This window comes from Leucopleurus acutus (assembly GCF_964270905.1).
Source record: "Leucopleurus acutus genome assembly, chromosome: Y".
NCBI lineage: Eukaryota > Metazoa > Chordata > Mammalia > Artiodactyla > Delphinidae > Leucopleurus > Leucopleurus acutus.
The window spans coordinates 2451668-2472535 of NC_139164.1; positions in this window are offsets into that span (position 1 = coordinate 2451668).

Consider the following 20868-nt stretch of genomic DNA (forward strand, 5'->3'; position numbering starts at 1 on the left):
CGCGCAGGCTCAGCCGCCATGGCTCACGGGCCCAGCTGCTCCGCGGCATGTGGGATCTTCCCGGACCAGGGCACGAACCCGTGTCCCCTGCCTCGGCAGGCGGACTCTCAACCACTGCGCCACCAGGGAAGCCCTATCAGTGGTTCTTTCTTATCATTGAGTCTGACTGTGTTTTTTTGTTGTTGCTGTTTTTGTTTTGTTTACTCACCTGTACATAGTTACCTGGCATATTTCTACTTTCCACCTATCATGAATAAATCTGCTATCAATCTTCTTGTGTAACACGTTTTGAAGACATGCATCTTTATCTTTCTTGGTTCCATACATATCCACGGGAATTGCTGGTTTATGGAAGTTGTATTTATGTAACTTTTTAAGACACAGGCTGACAGTTTTCCACAGTGTTTGCACCATTTTAAACACATCCTCACCAACATTGGGTGTGGTGATCTCCTTTAAATCTTAGCTATTCTAATGTGCACTAATGACATCTAATTTTGGTTTTCTATTGTAGTAGTTCCCTAATCCTAATGACATTGAGGTCATTTTAATATGCTTATCATTCACTTGTTTAGCTCTTTCTGAGAAGAATATTTAATTTTGCAAAAACGTAATTTAATCATCTTCCTCGTGGTCAGTGCTTACATTTTAAATCATTTTGAGTTGAGTTGTATGCATCGTCAGAGGTGGGGGTTGAAGTTCATTTTTATCCGTATGGATATCGACGGATTTCAGCAACCCTCGTTGAAAATATTTTCCTTGCCCACTGCATTTCTTCATCACTTTTGTTTACGAAAAGTCTACACGTATGCAAGTCAAATTCTAGACCGTTTTATCCCTTCAATCTGTCTCTCTCTTCTTTGGCTACTATCTCATTTTCCCTCCCCCCCCCCCCCCCGCCCGCCCGCCCAATTTTTTAATTGTGGTTAAATACACGTAACATAGCATGTACCGTATATTCATAATATTGTACAACCACCACCAAGCATCCATCTCCTGAACCCTTTTCCTGCTGTAAAACTGCCCATCTCGGCTTCCCTGGTGGCGCAGTGGTTGAGTCCACCTGCCGATGCAGGGGACGCGGGTTCGTGCCCCGGTCCGGGAAGATCCCACATGCCGCGGAGCGGCTGGGCTCGTGAGCCATGGCCGCTGAGCCTGCGCGTCCGGAGCCTGTGCTCCGCAACGGGAGAGGCCACAGCAGTGAGAGGCCCGCGTACCGCAAAACAAAAACAAAAACCGCCCATCTCTTCCTCCAAACCCTGACAACCAATATTTTACTTTCTGAGTCTATGATTTTGACATTTTAAAGTCCTCGTGAGTGGAATCACAGTTTGATATCAGTAGATGCAGAGAAATTCTTGGTCGAGTGCGAATTCTCCACTTTTTCTTCTTTTATTCCAGGCATTATAATACAGAAATTATATCCTTATATATAATATACCTAATAGTAGTAGATAAATAATATTGTTTATTCATGATATAATTAATACTAATATTACTTTAATATTTATAAGTGGTATCAATATGATTATGTCTGATGTATATAAATTATTTAATTTCTGTAATATAATGCCTGGAATAGACAAAAGAAAAAAATATGTATTTTTCAGGTACAGGTATCCCATGTTTGTCACTCTTATCCTGAATTAATTCGTCTCTTGATACTGTTGTGAATGCCATTTTACTCCAATCCACTGATGGGATCTCTAGTCTGTTTCTCCAGTCCAGGGAAACTCATGAAATCTCTGCTCAGCAATTTGGCTTTCCCGAGACCGTTCTGTATTACGGTCCTTTGAGGCTCACACTGAATCGATGCAATGAGCAGTCAGGCCAAGATTTTTAAGGGAATTTGTACTGACTTTTGAGCACAGCCTTCTGTGACCCCCCTTCTTTGCAGACGGGCACCCCTGATTTACAGGGTCATGGGCTGTCTTGAAGGTCAGCCTCTGACTTGCCAAGCTGGAGAACGGGTGATCTTCCCCCCGGTTACTTGTGCTGTCACACAGGAAGTGCCCTCAGGTGACCAGTCAGATACGTGCCCACATCTCATCTATTTTTCTCTCTCTTTACACGAGGATGTTGACACCTCGCATTCTTCTGTTTGGTTGCCCTGCTTCAGAAATACAAATTTTTAAATATTTTGATTCATTGTTATTGGCAGAAAGATGAGTCCAATACAAGCCATTTTCCTATCACCATAAACAGAATTCCTTGCCAATATACTTAGTGTTAGAAATTTTACACTTAAAGTCATTATACTGAATTTGGAGGAGAGACAAGAGCTAGATCTGAAAATGCATAAAATTAATCACCCTCATTGAAAAGTTACCGTTAAATTAATTTGGAAAACATCACATTATCTAACTTGACTGTGGCTGTAGCCCCCATATTGGATATCTAAGTTCTCGGCATTTGAAATGTTTAATAAATTCATTTTGACTTCCTCTTCTTAAGTCTTAATAGTAGGTTAAATAAAAATCGGACACACATACACTTTGAGGTAAATAGCACAGAGGGAAGTTACAGAATGTGTGAATTTCTCCACATATTTCCGTTTCCCTTTTCAGTCACTACTCCCACCTACCCAGTAGCAGGCAAACCAACGCTGATGTAATTTTTCAAAATATTTTTAAAATTTGTTTATTTGCTTATTTGGCTGCTCTGGGTCTTTGCTGCGGCATGCAGGATCTTCGTTGCTGTGTGCGGGATCTCTAGTTGCGGCATGCAGACTCTTAGTTGCGGCATGCATGTGGGATCTAGTTCCCCGACCAGGGATAGAACCCGGGCCCCCTGCATTGGGAGTGCGCAGTCTTAACCGTTGGACCACCGGAGAAGTCCCCCGATCTACTTTTATCACTCTAGATCAGATTTATGTTTTTCTCGAATTTCATATAAATGGATCACACACCATGTACTCTTGTTTCTGGCTTACTTTGTGCAGCAGAATGTTTTAGAGAGTCTTGAATGAACTTTTGTGGTTCAAGAGTTGTCCTATTATTCTTTAAAGCAAATGAATTTTTTTTTTTTTAGAGGAATTTTAGGTTTACAGAGAAGTTCAGCGGAAAGTATATAGTCCCTGTACACACGTTGTTCTCCGGACATTTTAGCAGCATCTCACATTAGTGGTGTGTGTTTGATACAGTTGATGAACCCACACTGATACACTCATGAAAATACCCAGTTTACATGAGGATTCGCACTTCATATTGTACAGTGTTTGGGGTGTTGAAAAATGCTTAATGTCAGGCATCCAGCATTAAAACATCAAACAGAATAGCTTTACTGCCTGTAAAACTCCCCTGTGCCTCCCCCCACCCCCACCGCCAACCTATTCCTTCCTCCCTAACCCTGTACCTCTCGCAACCAATGATTCTTTTGTGTTTTACTCTTTGCTTTTTCCAGCATGGCACAGAGTTGAAATCGTATGCTGTGCAGCCTCTTCAGATGGGCTGCTCTCACTTACTAACATGCATTTAAGTTTCCTCCCTGTCCTTTCATGGCTTGATAGCTTATTTCTCTGTCTCTCTCTCTTTTTAATACGTCTTTATTGGCGTATAATTGCTTTACAGTGGTGTGTTAGTGTCTGCTGTATAACAGAGTGAACCAGCTATACGTATACATATATCCCCATATCTCCTCCCTCTTGCGTCTCCCTCCCACCCTCCCTATCCCAGCCCTCTAGGTGGTCACAAAGCACGAGCTGGTCTCCCTGTGCTATGCGGTTGCTTCCCACTAGCTCTCTGTTTTACGTGTGGTAGTGTATATATGTCCCTGCCACTCTCTCACTTTGTCCCAGCTTACCCTTCCCCCTCCCCGTGTCCTCAAGTCCATTCTGTCTATGTCTTTATTCTTGCCTTGTCACTAGGTTCATCAGTATCATTTTTTTTTTAGATTCCCTATATATGTGTTAGCATACGGTATTTGTTTTTCTCTTACTGACTTACTTCACTCTGTGTGACAGACTCTAGGTCCATCCACCTCACTACAAATAATTTTGTTTCTTTTTATGGCTGAGTAATATTCCATTGTATTCCATTATTAGAGAAATGCAAATCAAAACTGCAGTGAGGTATCACCTCACACCGGTCAGAATGGCCGTCATCAAAAAATCTAGAAACAGTAAATGCTGGAGAGGGTGTGGAGAAAAGGGAACCCTCTTGCACTGTTGGTGGGAATGTAAATTGATACAGCCACTGTGGAGAACAGTATGGATGTTCCTTAAAAAACTAAAAACAGAACTACCATACGACCCAGCAATCTCACTGCTGGGCATATACCCTGAGAAAACCGTAATTCAAAAAGACACAGGCACCCCAATGTTCATTGCAGCACTATTTACAATAGCCAGGTCATGGAAGCAACCTTAGTGTCCATCGACAGATGAATGGATAAAGAAGGGGTAGCTTATTTCTTTGTATCACTCAGTGTTCCGTTGGCTGGATGGACCACAGAGCACTTGTCCATCACCTGTTGAAGGGCATCCTGGTTGCCAATTCCATTTTAAGGCAGGTAAAGCTTTTACTGCATCTCCTCCCTGCTGCTCTGTCTACTTTATTACTTCTTCCTTGGCTGCCTAGAAACATTTCAGGCCTCTAATTTTTCTGTCCTTTCCTAACATATTCATATGTTATAAACATAAGAATCTAAGTTGTAGGATAGGATTAAAAATAATAACGATCTTCCCAATAATAGCTAAAAATCACCTTCCCCAACTGCCCATCCTTCTCTAGGTGGTTGAAAGAGGAGAAGTCTTCACTGTTAGAAAGTAATAGAACTATGAGGTACTTCTCTCCAGCTCAGCTCTAGCTAATGGTTTTAAAAGGGGTTGTTTTGGGAATACTACTCAGCCATAAAAAAGAATGAAATCATGCCATTTGCAGCAACATGGAAGGACCTAGAGGTTATCATACTAAGTGAAATAAGTCAAAGAGAAAGACAAATACCATATGATATCGCTTATATGTGGAATCTAAAATAATGATATAAATGAACTTACGAAACAGAAATAATAATATAAATGAACTTATTTACAAGACAAAAATATACTCACAGACATAGAAAACAAATTTATGGTTACCAAAGGGGAAAGGTAAATTAAGCATTTGGGATTAGCTGATACACACCACTATATATAAAGTAGACATACAACAAGGACCTACTGTAGAACACACAGAACCTTATTAAATATCTTGTCATAACCTATAATGGAAATAATTTGAAAAAGTGTGTGTTTGTATGTGTATATATAACTGAATCACTTTGCTGTATACCGGAAACTAACACAGCATCGTAAATCAAATATACTTGTTTTTTTTTTTAAAAAAGGTTGCTTTTAGTTATCCTAAAGATGAGTGTTTTTTTACTGTGAGTCCACTGAGATTCTGGTCCTGAGTACTTTCTCAGTTCATATCAAGAGCCTGCTGCTGGAGCATACTGGAATCTCACTCTAAGAGTGACAATTATCCTTATCTTTTAAAAAGCAGATATGTTTGGTGTCCGTGTCATTTAACGTTTTAGGGATAATAATCGAGGCCCTGATGGTTCTGCGTGTGCGTCTTCAGTACACTGGTAGAGAGGGAAAAGAAAGGATGAGAAACAATTGAAGTCACGGTGATTAATTCTGCATGTGTACGGCAATTTTAGAAATGCCTGCTGGGGAAGCAAAGGGAAGCGCTTAGCTCCTGTACTGGGGAAGCGGCTTTCTGAATTGCCCATCTTTGGGGATGGGGGAAGTCTGCAGGCTGGCAATGGGAATGTTTCTGTATTCTCATAAAGTAATACATGAGCTGTCATCATTAATAGAGCCAGGAAAGGGTTGGCCCATCCAACAGAATCAGTAAGAAAAGAGCATGAGAGCCTGTCCGGGACTAATGAAGCTGACAGATTAAAGATACTCCATCATGGTACTTTACTAGTACACCTGGATTCTCTTCATTAAAAAGGCATTTATCTAATGATCCATTGCAAGCTATTACCAGAAACGGAGAATGGTGTTGTTGATGGAAAGAGGATTGAAAGGCATTGAAGAAGGAGTATTTCCTCACTGTAATAAACCTTGATAAAGTATTGACCTTTAAAGCAAAACTGTTGGTTTTGCATTTTGCACCGGGCTGTCAAGATTAGTTATGGAGAGACTCATTTAGCCAAATTCCCAGCACTCTGCGTGAATGAAGTCAAGACTTTTATTTCTTCTATCAAGTAATTTTTATACAAAACAGTAGTTCCGTGATTGGGATAATGCTGAAAGAAAATTCCTTGTTATCAAACAAGGCGATAGGATTACTGTGAGAAAATCCATCCCCCATTTGGTACCTTATTCTAGAATATGTCAGTGTGTCTGATTAAAATGACCGGTTGCAGTTGTGAAAATTATCTCACTCTTTTCAACCACCACTGGGAGGGCGGGACAGACTCCATGCACCAAACTAATGCATAATATTCCTAGTTGTTGTTGGATGATTAAACAGTTCTGGGGAAAATAACTACCAAATGCCCTTGCGGTAACGAGTACACTTAGAAAAATGTACAGAGAAGTTAGAAAATAGGACAAAGGGACAGAATTAGCCATCTAAAATTAGGTTACAAACTTTACAATGTATTTTTGTCTGAGTATCTGTTGCTTCACTCCTATATACAGGCTACAACATAATATTCTTCCAAGGTATTTAAAACCACACAAGCTTGCTACAGTGTACATGAACATCTAGCAACTGTTAGGTTTGAGTGAGTGTGTTCACTATATCAGGTCAACATAAGGAATATCTATTTGCATTACGTATACATTGTCTGGAAATTGTATATACGTTTTAGTTTAGCAGTGACAATTTTTCTAGCACCTCTACTGTGATTGTTCATAATATGTATTTAAAACAGAGAAAGCACTGTGCTCAGTGAAAGAAGCCCATCAGTGAAAGAAGCCCGTCATAAAAGACACAATGTGTGTGATTCCGTTTATGTGGAATGCCTTGTAAACATATGAAAATGTATAGAGACAGAAAGCAGATTGGTGGTTATAATCTGGGACGGAGGGTGGGGAGGGATTGCTAATGGGTAAAAGATGTGCTTCTGGGCTTCCCTGGTGGCGCAGTGGTTGAGAGTCCGCCTGCCGATGCAGGGGACGCGGGTTCGTGCCCCGGTCCGGGAGGATCCCGCGTGCCGCGGAGCGGCTGGGCTCGTGAGCCGTGGCCGCTGGGCCTGCGCGTCCGGAGCCTGTGCTCCGGACGGGAGGGGCCACAGCAGTGAGAGGCCCACGTACCACCAAAAAAAAAAAAAAAAAAAAAAAAAAAAAAAAAGTGCTTCTAGGGTGATGAAAATGTTCTGGGATAGACGGTGGGGATGTTTGCACAACTCTGAATATACTAAGAAACCACTGCACTGTACACTTTAAAGAGTGTATTTTTGGGGGCTTCCCTGGTGGCGCAGTGGTTGAGAGTCCGCCTGCCGATGCAGGGGACACGGGTTCGTGCCCCGATCTGGGAAGATCCCACATGCCGCAGAGCGGCTGGGCCCGTGAGCCATGGCCGCTGAGCCTGCGCATCTGGAGCCTGTGCTCCGCAACGGGAGAGGCCACAACAGTGAGAGGCCCGCGTACCGCAAAAAAAAAAAAAAAAAGTCTATTTTTAAAAAATTTTATTTTATTGAGCTATAGTTGATTTACAATGTTGTTAATTTTTGCTGTACAGCAAATTGATTGTTATACATAAATATATGCATTTTTTGTATTCTTTTCAATTATGGTTTATCACAGGGTATTGAATAGAGTTCCCAGCGGTCTACAGTAGCACCTTGTTGTTTATCCATTCTCTTTATAATAGTTTGCATCTGCGAATCCCAAACTCCCACTCTATCCCTCCCCCGACCCCTTCCCCCTTAGAAACCACAAGTCTGTTTTCTATATCTGTGAGTCTGTTTCTGTTTTATAGATAAGTACATTTTTGTCATATTTTAGATTCCACATAGAAGTGATAACACGGTATTTCTCTTTCTGTATGACTTACTTCGCTCAGTATGATCATCTCTAGGTCCATCCATGTTGCTGCAAATGGCACTATTTCATCCTTTTTTACGGCTGGGTAATATTCCATTGTATATATGTACCACATCTTCTTTATCCATTCCTCTGTTGTTGGACATTTGGGTAGCTTCCATGGCTTGGCTATTGTGAATAGTAAGAGTGCATTTCATAATATGTGAATTACATCTCAGAAAAGCTGTTAAAAACGTGACAGGATTTGTAGCTAGTACCAACCCTGGGTACCGTGCCTGCATGTTTACACAGCTCCATCTCGTCAGGCGGAAACCAACACTAGTGCCTGTATGTTACCACAAAGCCGTCAAAACCCAACATTCTTGGTTTTGGGTCTGCAAAGTGTGGTCTTTAAAATAAGCAGCATCAGTATTTTGTGCTGGGGGGCGGGGGGGAGGGTCACTGCAGAATCTCAGGTCCTGAATCAGAATCTGCAGTTTAGCAAAATTTCAGAGGGATGGTCTGCATGTTCCCACGGATGTGGAGAGAAAGCACTGAGAGGTACCCTGTGTCATCCAGGAATGTTTGGTTGGATTATCTGCTTCTGATCAGAACACATGTCTTTTGGGTTAATGTTTGAGCTAAATTAATGTCCTTGATGGAAGCAGAACTGCTTTTGTCTTGGGACCCCAGGCCAAGAATTGTCCTGTCAATTGTATGTCGGAGCTGGACTCAACGTTGCAGGCAGGGTAGGTGGGTGACAAAATGACTGGATGAGTGACAAAATAAGTCTTAGGAAGCCAACAGTGCCCCTTTGCTATAAAAATGCCACGTGATCCATAGAATGGCGTGTGTAACCACAGGGTCACTGTTAGAAATATGCATCTTGAAAGACACAATTTCGAGCAAAATATTAAAAGGAGCTACTCCCAATGAATTCCAGTATATGCGTGAAGACACACTATCCAATTTAGAGACTGTAACCATGAACTTAGAGTACAACCATGAACTTAGAGTACAATAAGCTTAGGACACGTTAGTGGTTTCTGTCTTCAGTGTGTGTGAATTTGACAAATTTCAGTATTTATGAGTCTCCATCTTCGCCCTCCTTCATTCAAAGAGTTTTGATCAAAGAAATGGGGTAGGTAAAAATGTTCCGTAAGTCCGATACTACTTCGTACTGAACGGATGGTTTCTCCGTGGAAAACACTTCAGTGATACTGTGATCAATTTGAAAATGTTCCTGCTTCTACTCCTAAATCCAAGCTCAGGCAGTCTTGTTTCCGTATGTGAGATAATTTGCATTAGGAAGTATTGTCTTAAAATTTATTTTTTCTAAGGTTGATTGCCTCATCTTTCATGGTGCTTTCGTGCGGTCTGGCATTTGACTTTCTTAGCTAGCTGGTGGTTTGGCTTTGCCAAAGAGAAAAACCGGTTAAATGAAACCGTAACATCTCAGAGTTGCTTTATTTATTCAATAGTTATTAAATCTTAGTGTGGCAAAGATTTAAGAAAGGGTGTCACCACCCCTTTTTAAAGCTGGAACAATTTGCTCAGTGACCTTTGTCACACCATGAGCTCCAATTCCTTCATTCTGACGTTTTCTTCTGCCACGATGTCATGCATTTTATACTTACTATCTGTTTGAAGTTGCCAATTGGCTTTATGGGAGAGGTCTTGCATGTATTACCTCTATAAACGCCTTATTATAACTTATCTTTAATTGAAGTATAGTCGGTGTACAATATTATATAAGTTTCAGGTAAACAAAACAGTGATTCACAATTTTTAAAGGTTATACTTCATTCGTAGTTAGCGTAAAATATTGGCTGTATTCCCCGTGCTGTGCATTATATCTGCGTAAGTTATTTTATACATAGTCATTTGTATCTCTTAGTCCCCTAAACTTTTTTTTTAACAGCACCATTTTACTTATTCCTGAATATAATAAGCCCATATTCCTAATGCCTCAAAGTACTGAGAATGCACAAATGCTCTGAACGCTAAATGTGGTTCTATATAATATGAAGTAATATGTGCGATGGTTTCATTCATTCACTCTGCCAGAAATAGTTATTGAGAACACAGCAGGCACTGGAGTTTATGTTCCATGCTGAGAATTGACAGGGAAATATAAAGGACAAAAATCTCTTCCGTTTTAAACATGAATCCAGATAAAAACATCAAGGGATCTTCTTGGAAAAATATGTAAGATTAACATATTTGTTTTCAAACATCTCAATATACAGATATATGCCCCAGAGTGGAATTACTGGGTCATATGATAGTTGTATTTTTAGTTTTTTGAGAAACCTCCATACTGTTCTCCATAGTGGTTATAGCAATTTACATTCCCACCAGCAGGGTACGAGGGTTCCCTTTCCTCTACATCCTCGCCAACATGTTATGTTCTTTTTCATGCTAGCCTTTCTGACAGGTGCGAGGTGATGTCTCATTGTGGTTCTCATTTGCATTTCCCTGATGATTAGCGATGGTGAGCATCTTTCCACGTGCCTGTTGGCCATCTGCATTTCCTCTTTGGAAAACTGTATATTCAGTTGTTCTGCCCGTTTTTCAATTGGGTTGTCTTTTGTTTTTGATGTGGAGTTGTAGCAATATGAGCTGTTTATATATGTTGGATATTAATCCCTTATAGGTCATATCATTTACAAATATTTTCTCCCATTCTGTAGGTTGTCTTTTCATTTTGTCCATGCTTTCCTTTGCTGTGCAAAAGCTTTTAAAACACCAATTTGAAAAGATACTACCTCAATGTTCATAGCAGCATTTTTTTTACAAAAGCAGCATTAATTACAAGACATGGAGGCAACTTAAGTGTCTATCAACAGATGACTGATATAGATGATGTGGTATATATAAATATACAATGAAATAAGTCATAAAGAGAAACAAAATTTTGCCATTTGCAGCAATTTGGATGGACTTGGAGGGTACTATGTAAAATGAAATAAGTCAGACAAAGAAATAGTATATGATAATCAGTTATATGTGGAATCTAAACAATACAACAAACTAGTGAATATAACAGAGAAGGAAACTCACAGATATAGAGAACAAACCAGTGGTTCCCAGTGGGGAGGGGGGCGGAGCGAGATAGGGGTGCAGCAGTGGGAGGTATAAGTGGGTGTAAGACAGGCTCAGGATGTATTTTACAATACGAGGAAATAAAGGCAATATCTGGTAATAACTGCAAATGGACAGAAACCTTTAAAAAACTATTAAAATTTTAAATGAAAAAACTAAAACATTTAAAAAATTAATATGCAGAAAATAAATACAGAAAATGGAACATCTTCCAGTGCTCTCCCTACACATGTAAAGCTTTTTTTTTTTTGAATTTACTTAAGTTTGGCTGCGCTGGGTCTTCGTTGCTCCGCGCGGGCTTTCTCTAGTTGCGGCGGGCAGGGGCTACTCTTCATTGCGGTGCGCGGGCTTCTCATTGCGGTGGCTTCTCTTGTTGCAGAGCGTGGGCTCTAGGCGCGTGGGCTCAGTAGTTGTGGCTCACGAGCTCTAGAGCGCAGGCTCAGTAGTTGTGGTGCATGGGCTTAGCTGCTCCGCGGCATGTGGGATCTTCCTGGACCAGGGCTCAAGCCTGTGTCCCCTGCCTTGGCAGGTGGATTCTTAACCACTGCGCCACCAGGAAAGGCCCACGTGTACAGCTTTTTGCAACAAAACACCGTTCTACTCTGTCTCTATGAATATGACTGCCCTCGGTTCTATATAAGTGCAGTCATATAGTATTTGTCTTTTTGCTTTTCTGGGATTGCCAGTTTTCACTGAGCATGAAATCCGCAAGGGTGACCCATGTTGTAGCATGGCGGGATGTCCTGCCTTTTTAAGGCTGAATTGTAGGTATGTACCACATTCCCTCGCATGGATGGACCACGTTTTCTTTATCCATTCATCCACTGATAGACGCATGGGTATACAAGTGTTTGTTAGAGCCCTGCCTTCGGTTCTTTGGGGGTATTAACCAAGGACTGAAATTTCTGGGACTTAGGAAATTCTGTTTAACTTTTTTAGGGAACTGCAATACTGTTTGAAATGTAAGGTTTTAAGAAAGTTTAAGGCAGGAAAGTTATGCACTGGAAAAAAAAAGAAAAAGAAAAAAAGCACAACCTAAAAGTTGACGATTATGTTTCACTTGGTGGACATTCTGAGGACTCCAAGCCCAGGACACAGCATCTCAGATAATGCTAAGAAAGCGTTCTGAAGAGGTGAGGGAGGATCCAGGATATGTAGGCGGTTTTGCAACAAAGATCGGGTAGTCAAAATCAAAAAGATTACTGTGAATGAGAGAAAACCAGTTATCTCAAGTTAAGCAATTTACATAGCTTCTCTAGGTATGGCGAGATGCAAAGTCTGGGCTCACTGAAATCGTTCCTTCGATCTGCACCTCAGCTATCTGGGACCAGCATCCTGTGTCTTCCGCATCCCGAGTCTGCTCTGTGCACTTGTTGGAGTTGGCTGCAGTGGTGGGCATTTCCAACCTGAGTTCCCTCAGGGCTGATCGTCAGGGTGGCTGTGATGTAGTGGCTTGACGGCTACAACATCCTTTGTTTACTGATACTGTAACCAAAAGTGGGGTCCAGCTACTCGCCGGTCCAAAGCCAATAAAGAAGCAAGGTGGTGGAAAGGAAAGTTTGCTTTATTTTGGGTGCTGGCAACCAGGGGGAACTCCGCCCCCAGCCCGACAATCAGGGGGCAAGAGCTCTTACAGACAGAGGGAGGGGGCTACGTGCAGAAACAGCGATGTCAGCTCAGACCGTCATCTTGAAATTGGTCCTTGGTGGTCTGACCAGAGTCATCTTGATTGTTTTAGGTACAGTTAGCCTTCAGTTCCAGGGTTGGTTGTTCCCATTTCCTTGACGCCAATTCTCAGAATTGTGGCAGCCTGCGTCATGGCTACAGCCTGGTCATCATGTAGTTCACATCTTCCGCCTGGTGGGGTTTCAGTATCTACAAGACAGCTCACAGGACGTGGCTCAGAATATTATCGATAGCCCTTGAGGAGGAACTAAAGGTCTTTGACTTTGCGTAATGACTAAGCTATTATTATTTAGCGTTGTTGGACTGTTTTCCTTTGTTTCTGCATTTTCTCACTTCTCCGATCAAACTTATTCTTTGGCCAGAGTTTTTCTACAGACGAAAAGGCAGGGGGAAGACGTGGGGGGCAAGGACCACAGGGTCCTGCTCCGTTTCAATATGGCGGGCAGTATTGCTGCTCTGATAATAATTTAAAATGTTTTTTTATTGGAGTAGAGTTGATTTACAATGTTGTGTTAGTTTCAGGTGTACAGCAAAGTGACTCAGTTATACATATATCCACTCTTTTTTAAGATTATTTTCCTATATAGGCCATTACAGAGTATTGAGTAGAGTTCCCTCTGCTATACAGTAGGTCTTTATTAGTTAACTATTTTATGTATAGTAGTGTGTATATGTCAATCCCAACCTCCCAATCTCCCAATTCACCTTTCTGCCCCGGTAACCATAAGTTTGTTTTCTACGTCTGTGACTTTCCTTTTGTTTTGTAAATAAGTTCATTTGTACCCTTTTTCCTTACTTTCCACATATAATAAGTGATATCATATGATATTTGTCTTTCTCTGTCTGACTTACTTCACTCAGTATGATCATCTCTAGGTCCATCCATGTTGCTGCAAATGGCATTATTTCATTCTTTTTTATGGGTGAGTAATGTTCCATTGTGTATCTATGGACCACATCTTCTTTATCCATCCATCGATGGACATTTAGGTTGTGTCCATGTCTGTTGTAAATAGTGCTGCAGTGAACACTGGGGTGCACGACTCTTTTTGAATTATGGTTTTCTCTGGGTACGTGGCCGGGAGTGCGATTGCTGGGTCATATGGTAGCTCTATTGTTAGTTTTTTTTGAGGAACCTTCATACTGTTCTCCGTAGCGGCTGCACCAGTTTACATTCAGTTGTGCTTCTTTACAAGAGTGAATCTTCACAAGATTCTGGTATCACTCATGGCTGTTCCCTTGCTCTGTGCTCTTACTGGCTGGACGATTTATTTCGTAAGAGGAATGACTGCCCGTCTGCGGCACTGCTTCCTCTCACACGACTCTGTACACCCCGTTGTGGCTGTTTAGTGGGCAGTGCGAGACCAGGGTGCCGCACATCTTCTGGAAGCAGGATTCCTGAGATTTGACATCTGATTCTTGATGCCTCCTACGTCCAGCCAGACATGAGTCTCCTGACATTCAGCAGATGTCTTGCAAATCAAGTCACGGGATTCTTCTGTGTTTCTTAATGCGTCCTCCTCTGATGTAACATTTAGGAATTCTATTTGAGATACTGGTCTTGCTGATCACAACATAGTGACGCGTTTCGAATGAGTGCAGGACGTCCGACAGGGCCATGCATGGAATAATCCTCAGTGTCAGCTCTAATTCTGAAATACGTTTCATATTCCTACTCTGCTTTGGGTCACTTTGTGTTAAACGTTACCAACTATATTGTGGTCATAGCTTTTACTTAAAAACGTGGGTACGTTGTTGAGGAAGTTTTCTCTTTTCCGTGTTTCCATGGCTGCTGGGGAGTGGCAGTCATGGAACCCCATCGTAAGTCTATGAACTTTTAGCCTTTTGCTATAGACTGTGGACCTCTCAAGGGCAAAGATCCCGGACCGCTTATTTCCCTAATTCCATTTTCAGCAGAAAGCCTTAGAAGTGGAAGGTACTTAATCCACATTGAGTGCATGAAGGAAAGAAACAAGAGATAGAAGGGGGAGAGAAGGAAGGAGAGAAGGAAGGGAAAAGAGAGGAGGTGTTTCTTGAGCAGTGTCAGGCAAGTGACAAAGCATTCAGGAAGGTGAAGTGTTTCCCTTTTCCTAAGTCATATAATTAAGCTTGTTGGAAACAGTCCCGCCGTGATTCCGCCCACTGAGCCTCAGAACATCTTCATACCGTGTATCCCCTGAAAAGAGTGGCCAGATCTCACCTGTCAATCTCTTCTTCCCCATGTCCCTAAACAGAATCACTGACTTTTAGAAAGGGTGGATTTGACTGTCCAGTTGATGGGAGATTTCCAATCAGGAGCAGCTCTAGCCTTTCGGCTTATGGACTCCAGAATTCATCTCAAAGGCGTGGGATTGGTGATCTGTGTGGCTGATGTGAGCTCAAGTTAATGACTGACCCAGGAGACATAGATGACCCCCCCCTTGCTACCCTACACCTGGCCTCTTCTTGGATTTTTCTGCTTCCAGTTCATGGGGAGACTAAAGTACACCAGGGAACTCTATGCTACACCTGGTGTGTCCACAGGTAAATGATGACCTGTGATATCCCAAATCCCACCTCTCAGCAAGGACCCCTTCACCTGTCAACCCCTGCTGGGCCCACCAAGTCAGCCAGATAAATCTCTGTACCTTCCTCTCAACTTTTCTATGAAACAAAAACTACTCATAGACTCTCTTCAGAAGAGAAGTGCAGGGCTTCCCTGGTGGCGCAATGGTTGAGAGTCCGCCTCCCGATGCAGGGGACACGGGTTCGTGCCCCGGTCCGGGAAGATCCCACATGCCGCGGAGCGGCTGGGCCCGTGAGCCATGGCCGCTGAGCCTGCGCGTCCGGAGCCTGTGCTCCGCAACGGGAGAGGCCACAACGGTGAGAGACCACAAAAAAAAAAAAAAAAAAAAAAAAAGAAGAGAAGTACAACAAAATCAAATGCTTTACCAAAAAAATACAAAGGGTATAATTTTAGACACTGGAATGAATTTATATGCCCAAAGCTTATCATTGTGACATTTTTTCCCTAAAATTACCTGTTATCCACAGTTAAGTGAGTAGTTTATATATTAGCATATTTATTATAAATAGTCTATGGTCCCAGCCTGGAAAATTCCATTGATAGAATTGTCCTGTGGCAGTAATATCATAAAGCAGTTCTGAAATTGTAATAACATTTTGGAAACTTAAGTTTTGACCAGAATTAATGGTTATGTTAAAATTTACAGTGAAATCATTGTGACGTTATGATATAGCATAAAAAAAATCAAAATAAAACCCTGTGTTTCATGTCCGGTTTGGTTTCATGATCAAAGCCTGAAACACCAAATTAAAGGTCATTCTACAATATTTGTGACACTGTCTCAAGCCAGAAGTATAAATTGAAGGCTTCTCAAGAAGGAGCAGAATCTGATTAGGAAAAAAAAAAAAAAGCCGTTAAAAGTTCAAGACAATCTCAAATGAAATTCCTGACAGAAGATTTCTTAGAAGTCAGTTAAATTTTACTGTCTATATTATCATCTTTATAGGAGTTGGAAAACCTCTAGAGAAGTGAATTAAAGTTGATTCTTTGGCTTGTAATAAAATAATTTACCTAAGGGGATGTCTTCAAAATGATTTTTAAAGTAAAAATCATAAAAGAAAAAAAAACCCAGGGAGATTGTCTACATCATTTTTTTTCCTTTTTCTTTTTTTCCCAAGGAATTATATAACTAATGCTGCTTCATAAACCTGGGATCTGTCACTTGCTAACTTGAGCCCTTCCCTGGAGAGATCAGTGGATTTGTTCTCTGCTGAAGATATGCCAGTTGCAGTCCACAGCGAGCGAGTGGTAAGTCTGCCTTCTCATATGGCAAAAACACCATTCGCCCATGTTCTTCCCTACGCACGGTGGTCCAAACCCCATAACCTTTTCCCTGAATGGAGCTCACGTCACCCATTCACACAGTCATTATCTAAACAGCCCAAATCCCAGTGATTTATGGGTTCTGCTGCAGCAGGGCTAAAATGGAAATGTGGATGATAACTCATTGTCAGGTTCAGAGCTGGCACTGTGGGTCTAAACTGATTCTTGACTGTTCGTTGCCTTGCCAACAGGTAACGCTGCACTTTGTCTCTCCCTGCAGCCACAGACACGGAGGAACAGATTTGTCTCTTGAATGCGTTAGGTCTCCCTTGATACCTTTTCCCAGAATATGACTGTGTTTTCCTCTGCAAGTCATGGTGAAAAAAAATCTTTTGTTTAACAGTTGGGCTATATGTAGCGGTATCCCTGGATTCACGGATACCCATACTGTGAGGGAATAAATATTAATTTATTGGGGAGTTTCTATGAAAACTCACAGAATCGTTTATATGACTAGTTCTAGTGATTTGCGAACTGTGCATTCCTGGCTTCTTGCATTTAAGGTTGAAAAGAGATGCCAACTGACCTTGAACATGCTTGGTGTCTACACCCGTATTTATAGTGAGGTGAGGGGGGGTTCACCAAGGACCCTGACATGGAATACTTTCTCCCCAAGTTTCTCTCTCTCCGCATCCTATTAACTGCATGGTGTTGACAGTGAGTTCACGTAGTCTCATTTCTGTGTTTCTTCTTGTTTATTCTCTGCCGCTGACCCAGAATATGAACACCATGAGTCCAGAGATTTGTGTATCTGCCTGTTCAAGTATGTAACCCCTGGTAAGTAGTGGGTACACAATAAATATGTGTTGATTGGATAAAAGAAAAACATATATATAGTTATCCATATATAATACATTTTATAAAACATCTTTATTGGAGTATAATTTCTTTACAATGTGTTAGTTTCTGCTGTATAACGAAGTGAATCAGCTATATGTATACTCATATCCCCATATCCCCTCCCTCTTGCGTCTCCCTCCTACCCTCCCTCGTATATATTATATACTAATAAGTGATATATTTTATATGTAAATAGTAATGTATAATGCATAATTAATGTATTGTGTTTATCATTAAATCAATAATATTTATCATCATACATATATGACAAAAAAAATAAGACAGTGTTAAAAGGGCATGGGGTTCAATGAATCAGAAACACACACAAGAGTAGTTTCAAAACAAATTACTTTAAGAATATTCTTAACCTAATAATATATAATAATATCTAGCTATCTATCTAGTTATCTATTTATCTAGAGAGAGATTGGATGTTTTCATTCCCACTGCCACCCAATGTGATGGTATTAGGAGGTGGGGTCTTTGGAAGGTGATGAGGTCATGATGGTGGAGCCCCCATGAATGGGATTAGTGCCCTTATAGAAGATGGCACAGAGCTTCCTTGCACCTTCCTCCATGTGAAGACACAGCAAGAAGATGCCGTCTACAAACCAGGAAGAGGATCCTCACAAGACACTGAATCTCCCAGCTGTTGGATGTTGCATGCCCAGCCTCCAGAACTGTGAGAAATTAGCATCTGTGTTTTGTAACACCTGCACCCACCCCCCTGCCAGTCTGTGATTTTCTGTTACAGCAGCCTGAATGGACAAAGACATATATAAAGTAGGTGGGGGGTTTCCCTAGTGGTGCAGTGGTTAAGAATCCGCCTGCCAGTGCAGGGGACATGGGTTCAAGCCCTGGTCCGGGAAGATCCCACATGCCGCAGAGCCACTAAGCCCGTGCACCACAACTACTGAGCCTGCGCTCTAGAGCCTGCGAGCCACAACTACTGAGCCCACGTGCCACAACTACCGAAGCCTGCATGCCTAGAGCCCGTGCTCTGCAACGAGAAGCTCCTGCAATGAGAAGCCCACGCACCGCAACAAAGAGTAGCCCCTGCTCGCCGCAATTGGAGAAAGCCTGCATTCAGCAACGAAGACCCAATGCAGCCAAAAATAAATCAATCAATCTATTAAAATAATAAATAAAGTAGGTGGTAGTGGTTAGCAATATATTGACAACTTTAATGATTTCACAGATAACAGAATAAAGTAGAACTACCTCAAAAAAACCAACTGTGAGGGGCTTCCCTGGTGGCGCAGTGGTTGAGAGTCTGCCTGCCGATGCAGGGGACGTGGGTTTGTGCCCTGGTCCGGGAGGATCCCACATGCTGCAGAGCGGCTGGGCCCGTGAGCCATGGCCGCTGAGCCCATGCATCCGGAGCCTGTGCTCCGCAACGGGAGAGGCCACAACAGTGAGAGGCCCGCGTACTGCCAAAAAAACAAAAACACAAAACAAAACCAACTGTGGCCATACAGACAGACATTACAAGGGAATATTAATAACATCAGAGGATAGATCATAGAAAATGGACATATTAGAAAGTGTTCTTTTCATCTGCTAGACCTTACGTTCAAGAGAGAACATTTTAAACAGCTTGACACGACATTTTTCTATTTCCCTATGAACCAATTCAGCAAACTTTTAGTTTCCATTTTATTCTCATTAGTCTTTTTTATTGATGTATAGTTGATTTACAATGTTTCGTTAGTTTCTGGTGTACAGCAAAGTGACTCAGTTATACATATATACATTCTTTTTCATACTGTTTTCCATGATGGCTTATTACAGGATATTGAATAGGTTCCCTGTGCTCTACAGTAGGACCTTGTTGTTTATCCATGCTATATGGAATACTTTGCATCTGCTAATCCGAAACTCCCAATCAATGCCCCACCCCACCTTGGCAACCACAGGTCTAGTCTCTTTCTGTTTCATAGTTAAGTTCATTTGTGTTATATTTTAGATTCCACATATAGGTGATATCATATATTTGTCTTTCTCTGTCTGACTTACATCACTTAGTATGATCATCTCTAGGTCCATCCATGTTGCTGCAAATGGCATTATTTCATTCTGTTTTATGGCTAATATTGCATTGTATATATGCACCACATCTTCCTTGTCCATTCATCTGTGGATGGATACTTAGGTCGCTTCCATGTCCTGCTATTGTGAATAGTGCTGCTATGAACACAGGGGTGTATGTTTCTTTTCAAATTACAGTTTTCTTTGGGTATATGCCCAGGAATGGGATTGCTGGATCATATGGTAGTTCTGTTTTTAGTTTTTTGAGGAACCTCCATACTGTTCTCCATAGTGGCTGTATCAATTTCCATTCCCATCAACAGAGTAGGAGGGTTCCCTTTTCTCCACACCCTCTCCAGCATTTATTATTTGTAGATTTTTTGATGGCCATACTAACCGGTGTGAAGTGGTACCTAATTATAGTTTTGATTTTCATTTCTCTAATAAGTATTGATGTTGAGCATCGTTTTATGTGCCTGTTGGCCATCTGTAAGTCTTCTTTGAAGAAATGTCTGTTTAGGTCTTCTGCCCATTTTTTGATTGGGTTTGTTTGTTATTTTGTTATTGAGTTGTATGAGCTGTTTATTTGGGAAATTAAGCCCTTGCCAGTCGCATCATTTGGAAATATTTTTCACCTAGTCCATAGGTTATCTTTTCAGTTTGTTTATGGTTTCCTTCACTGTGCAAATGCTTATACGTTTGCTTAGGTCCTATTTGTCTATTTTTGCTTTTATTTCTATTGCCTTGGGAGACTTAACTAAGAAAACATTGGTATGATTTGTGTCAGAGAATGTTTTGCCTATGTTCTCTTCTGGGAGCTTTATGGTGTTGTGTCTTATATTTAAGTCTTTAAGCCATTTTGAGTTTATTTTATGCTGTGAGGGAGTGTTCTAACTTCATTGATCTATGTGCAGGTTTCCAATTTTCCAAACACCACTTGCTGAAGAGACTTTTTCCCATTGTATATTGCCTCCGTTGTTGAAGATTAATTGACCGTAGGTGTGTGGGTTTATTTCTGGGCTCTCTGTTCTGTTCCATTGATCCATATGTCTGTTACTGTGCCAATACCATGCTGTTTTGATTCCTGTAGCTTTGTAGTATAGTCTGGAGTGTGGGAGGGTTCTGCCTCCTGCTTTGTTCTTTTTCTTCAGAACTGCTTTGCCCATTCTGGGTCTTTTATGGTTCCATATAAATTTTAGGATTATTTGTTCTAGTTCTGTGAAAAATGCCATGCATAATTTGTTAGGGATCTCATTAAATCTGTAGATTGCTTTGGATAGTATTAACAACATTAATTCTGCCAATGAAGAGCATGGGATATTTTTCCATTTCTTTTCTTTTGCAGTATGCGGGC